The following is a 6,000-nucleotide window of genomic DNA, read 5'->3' on the forward strand; positions in this document are numbered from 1 at the left end:
CGGCCTTCCGAACACCAGGGGCTACGCCTACCTTTCTTTTGTAAACTCCTATGGGTAAGTGAGAGTGATAAAGCCTTATAGTCCGATTGCCTGGTTCGTTGCGCTGAACACCTCATTTAAGGACCCAAAACTGGGGTAAAGAGTGCTCAGGTTTATCCAGAACACCCCCGTACTTCCTACGTGGGGGAAAAAGCCGACGACTGGCTAACTCTCAGGTTTAATATATAAAACGGCTGCATAACAGGTAAAATTCTCAAATAACAGGCATTATACCATTTAAATGACCTTGTTTAACACTACATGAGATAGCGTGAATATATTCACGGGAATATAATGTCCTTGGCACATTGCTCCGCTACAAGGCGGGACCTTTCAGGACACTATCATAATATAACTTGGGCTTGCGGGGCTCCTTCCCCTCAGGCGGTCCTTCGGTCATTAGCTTTTTGGCATCCATCTTCCCCCAGTGTACCTTTGCACGGGCGAAGGCCATTCGCGCACCTTCCATACACACTGACCTCTTGATGACTTCAAGTCGAGGGCAGGCACTTACAAGCCGCTTCACGAGTCCGAAGTTGCTGCTGGGAATCGGCAGGCCATAGCCACATAATCAAATCCTTCATGGCTAGTTCGGCCGCCTTATGCAGTTCGATCAGTTGCTTCAGTTGATCGGCAAAAGGCACTAGATACTTCAGCGCCAGATACTGTGACCAGAAGAGCTTCTCCATAGTACCCCTTTCTTCGGCTTGATAGAATTGTGCGGCATTAGAGACGCTGCATGGCAGCTCCGCAAACACCCCTGGAGAAATCCGAATTCAAAATTAGTAATGTGATTTTCTCCCTTCAAATATCTGCTTTGTATAGAAAAAGCCTTACCCGCCGCGATCTTCCTGGCCTCATGAATCTCCTGCAGGGCGCCTTGGGATTTGCCCCAGGCATCTTGTACGGCTTGACGAGCCTGGGTGAGTTCGGATTCTTTCTCCGTTAAACTCTACTCCAAGGTCTCGCATTTCTTCACGCCTTCTTGAAGCTCTTGCTGAAATTTAATAACCCTGGCCTCGTGCTTTTCACGAAGAGCCTGCTCTGCGATCGCCTTCTTCTCGGCTTCGGCCACCGGCTTCTTGAGAGCCTCGACTTCGGTCGTCGCCCCTGGAGCACATCATGAAAAAAATTCATCATACTAAGGTTTTTGCATACCTTGTTTATCCTCCAACTGCTTCTTCACCTGGCCAAGTTCTTCTTCGGCCCGCTCCAGACTCTGCTTCAGTCTGGAGACTTCCGTATTATGGGAGGCAGCTGTCGCTACAGACGCCTGCTCAAAAAAAGAAGAGGGAGAGGTGCTACAAGGTGAGTCTCCTACGAACATGTATTTGATCCTATGTCCGGTTCTTTCTTTTGTACACCGAACAGAGTATCAGGGCTACTACCTATCCTATAACACTCTTTGAAACGTCACGTCATACTTCAAAGCCTGTTATAAGGCTGATGTAGGCTTCATTCAGCCCACTCTCAGCGGACTGAATCTTCTCAATCACCGCACCCATAAGGGCACAGTGTTCTTCAACGATGGAGGCGCTCTTCAATGCTGCTGATAAGGTATCCAGCACCTCTTGTTGGGCAGAGGTAGCCGATGAAATAGGCACACACCCTCTTATCGAGGGAGGCTGCCTACCTTATTCCGGAGCCATATCGGTCTCCGGAATCGTGTCCGGCTGGGGGCCGAATTTGAGATAGCCCCTGCCGTCGGTGTCCATGGGGGCCTTTTCTCCCGTGTGTCCGGCTGCCGAGGTTTGACCCCCTTGCGCCGCCTTGACGGTCTTCTCACCCCCTCCTTGGCCTGGGTCCCTATGGGACGATGCCTTGGTGTCGTTCACGTGTTTTGGGAAGGGGGCCTTTGGGGGTGTCCCGCTGTCCATAGCATCCGAACCCAGTAAATCCTCCGATGAGGATTGTTCGGCGCGGGACCTCGCCGGACTGCAAAAAAGTGTGACTCAATATGATTAAACGTCACACGATAGTGAGTCAGGATGCACAAACATATCCAGGTTTTATATACTCACGATTTCACTAGGGGCTGGACCCTGGGATCCCACTCCAGGATGCTGTCGGTGGCGGTGGCGGATTCCTCCGGAAGGGGAGTCTTTCCCTTCTTAGGTGACTCAGCCTCCAAGGATGTGGAGGCCGCCCTTTTCTTTCTTCCCCTCAATGGGGGAGATCGGCTTTCCTCCTCTTCCTCGTCCTCTTTGGAGGAAGAGCGGGCCTTGGAGTCTTCGGATATTGTGTCCAAAGTTCCTTGGTGACGACGGCCACCCCTAGTCTCCTTGGCCTCTTTTTCGGTCTTCTTCTTCGGTGCCTTGTAAGGCGCCGGGACCAACATCTTCGTCAGAAGTGGACCGGCATGTTCTTCTGGCTACGGGGCCGAGCAATAGATCCGCCCTACTTTCTTTGTCCAGCCCTAGAAAAGTTGCGGGAAAACACATTGAGCGTTTCCCTTGGATTATGCATATAAAGCATATAAACTTACCAACATACAAGGACTTACCAAACTCCCGGGTCGGGACAGTTGATAGTCCTTGGCTGAATCCGGCCACAATTTGCCGGACTTCAAGAGCACTTTCCAGATGTCTTCGTGTGATGAGTAGAAGAGCCTTAGTAGGGTCCGGTGCTTGGTCGGGTCGAATTCCCATAAATTGCAGTCTCTGTGTTGACAAGGAAGAATCCGGCGAACTAACATCACCTGGACCACCTTCACGAGTTTGATATTCTTGTCTTCCATACCCTTGACACGCGCCTGGAGCACCGCCAACTCGTCTGGTGAAGACCAGTCCAGGCCCTTCTTGGGCCAGGACGTAAGCCGCAATGGAGCTCCAGATCGAAATGCGGGAGCTGTGGCCCATTTTTGCCACGTGTCTCAGTGACGTAGAACCACTCTTGTTGCCACCCTTTGATGGAATCATTGAAAGTACCTGATGGCCATGTGACGTTGGGCATCTTGCTCACCATGGCTCCTCCGCACTCGGCGTTCTCGCCGCTCACCACCTTAGGCTTCACATTGAAAATCTTTAGCCATAATCCGAAGTGTGGAGAGGTGCTGAGGAAGACCTCGCACACGACGATGAACGTCGAGATGTTGAGGAAGGAATTGGGGGATAGATCATGAAAATCGATCCCATAGTAATACATAATGCCGCGAACGAATGGATGGGGGGGCAAACCCCAGCCCGCAGACAAAATGAGGGAGGAGTACAACCCTCTCGTCGGGTTCCGGAGTAGGGACAATCTGTCCCACCATCGGAAGGCGGTGGCCGATCTTCTTGGCCAGATATCCGGCCTCCCGAAGTTTCTTGATATCCTTCTCCCGGACGGTAGAGGCCATCCACTTGCCTCCTGCTCCGGATCCGAACATTTTTGGAGGGCCTTTGTGGGCAGAGAAGGCGAATGCTTGGGCGCTGGAGCTCGAGCGAGAGAGAATGGATGAGCAGAGGAAGAAGAAGGTGTGGTTGAAAAAGGGGAGTTTTTGTCTCTTTATAAAGGCAGCAGATCATGCGCCTCCCCACTTGCCCTAGAAACTCGCTTATTCCCCAAGCGCCGTGTTGATGGCGCAGTTGGCTTACCCACACCCATATTGATGAGGATCCCATGATAAGGGGGACACGGTATCTGCTTCGACAAGACGTGCCAATAAAACCGCCTCGCAAGATGTGTGGTAGCAGGTTGAGAAATCGGTTCGAATAATGACTGGGCCGCGGCGTGATGTCATGCTATGGAAAAGTTATCCGCAGATTAGACTCGTGAAATGTTGTACTCTCTACGGTGGTATGTGGAATTTATTTTGCAGGGCCGGACACGATTCTTGTGTTCAAGATCTATTTTGGAGTATTCGGAGAAGGAACCCGCCTTGCAATGCTGAAGACAATCAGCGTGCCGGACTCATCATCATTGAAGCCTAGTTCAGGGGCAACTGAGGGAGTCCTGGATTAGGGAGTCCTCGGACAGCCGGACTATATGCTTATACCAGACTGTTGGACTATGAAGATACAAGATTGAAGAATTCGTCCCGTGTCCGGATGGGACTCTCCTTTGCATGGAAGGCAAGCTTGGCAATTCGGATATGTAGATTTCCTTCCCTGTAACCGACTCTGTGTAACCCTAGCCCCCTCCAGTGTCTATATAAACTGGAGAGTTTAGTCCGTAGGACAACAACGATCATAATCATAGGCTAGCTTCTAGGGTTTAGCCTCTACGATCTCGTGGTAGATGAACTCTTGTAATACTCATATCATCAAGATCAATCAATCAGGAAGTAGGGTATTACCTCCATCGAGAGGGCCCGAACCTGGGAAAACATTGTGTCCCCTGCCTCCTATTACCATTAGCCTTAGACGCACAGTTCGGGACCCCCTACCCGAGATCCGCCGGTTTTGACACCGACATTGGTGCTTTCATTGAGAGTCCCACTGTGTCGTCACCATAAGTCTTGATGGTCTGTAGTTAGTAGCTAGATGGATCCCTCTCTCTCGTTTGATTATCAATACAATGGTCTCTTGGAGATCTATTTGTTGTAACTCTTTTTGCGGTGTGTTTGTTGGGATCCGATGAACTTTGAGTTTATGATCAGATATATATTTTTATGCATGAAGTTATTTGAGTCTTTTGATCTCTTATATGCATGATTACTTATAGCCTCGTATTTCTTCTTCGAACCTTTGGTTTAGTTAGGTCGACTAGATTGATTTTTCTTGCCATGGGAAGAGGTGCTTTGTGATGGGTTCGATCGTACGGCGCTTGATCCCAATGACAGAAGGGGAACCGACACGTATGTATCGTTGCCATTAAGGATAACAAGATGGGGTCTATTTCTACATAAATAGATCTTGTCTACATCATGCCATCATTCTTATTGCATTACTCCATTTTTCATGAACTTAATACACTAGATGCATGCTGGCGGTCGATGTGTGGAGTAATAGTAGTAGATGCAGGCAGGAGTCGGTCTACTAATCTTGGATGTGATGCCTATAAAATGATCATTGCCTAGATATCGTCATGATTATTTGAATTTCTATCAATTGCCCAACAGTAATTTGTTTACCCACTATATGCTATTTTTCTCGAGAGAAGCCACTAGTGAAATCTACGGCCCTCGGGTCTCTTCTTTATCATATTTGCCTTCGAGATCTATTTTTATTTGCTTTTATTCTCAGATATATTAATCCAAAAACCCAAAAATACCTTGCTGCTATTTTTATTTATTTATTTTATCTCCCATTCCTGCGAGATCTATTTATCCAATCTACTACAATTTTACCTATCCTTTTACCCGAGAGGGATTGACAACCCCTCTCTTACGTCAGGTTGCAAGTATTTGTTCTTTGTGTGCAGGAGCTGTTTACGTGGTGTTGTGTGGTTCTCCTACTGGTTCGATAACCTTGGTCTCATCACTGAGGGAAATACCTACCATTGTTGTGTTGCATCATCCCTTCCTCTTTGGGGAAATACCGAAGTAGTTCAAGCCAACATCAAAAGGAATTTTTGGTGAAGCTGCCGGGGAGACATCATCAACATCTACCAGGTTCCTAATCACAAATCTCATCTCCTTGCAATTTACATTATTTATCATTTGCCTCTCGTTTTCCTCTCCCCCACTTCACAAAAATTTGTCATTTTATGCGCCCTCTTTTTCGTTCGTTGTTTTCTCATCAGATCTTTTTATGTGTGTGATCTTGCTTGCTCGCCTTGTCACTATGGCTAGCACGACTACTCCTCCTTTGTCTCCGTATTTTGAAGTTTTATAGTTCAAGCAGAGACAAGGAGAAAATTTGAAAGATCCTTGGTATAGGCTAATGGAATCTTATCGCATAAGCAACCTAAAAGGGGATGCAAAGATTTTGCTTCAAATTTTTTATATAGGATTAGCCTTGCATCATAGGCAACTTCTGGATTTCGCCACTAAAGGAAATTTTTATCGAACTTGATGCTAATACTGCTTATGAGATCTTA

The sequence above is a fragment of the Triticum dicoccoides genome, chromosome 1B (assembly GCF_002162155.2).
Source record: "Triticum dicoccoides isolate Atlit2015 ecotype Zavitan chromosome 1B, WEW_v2.0, whole genome shotgun sequence".
Classification (NCBI taxonomy): Eukaryota; Viridiplantae; Streptophyta; class Magnoliopsida; order Poales; family Poaceae; genus Triticum; species Triticum dicoccoides.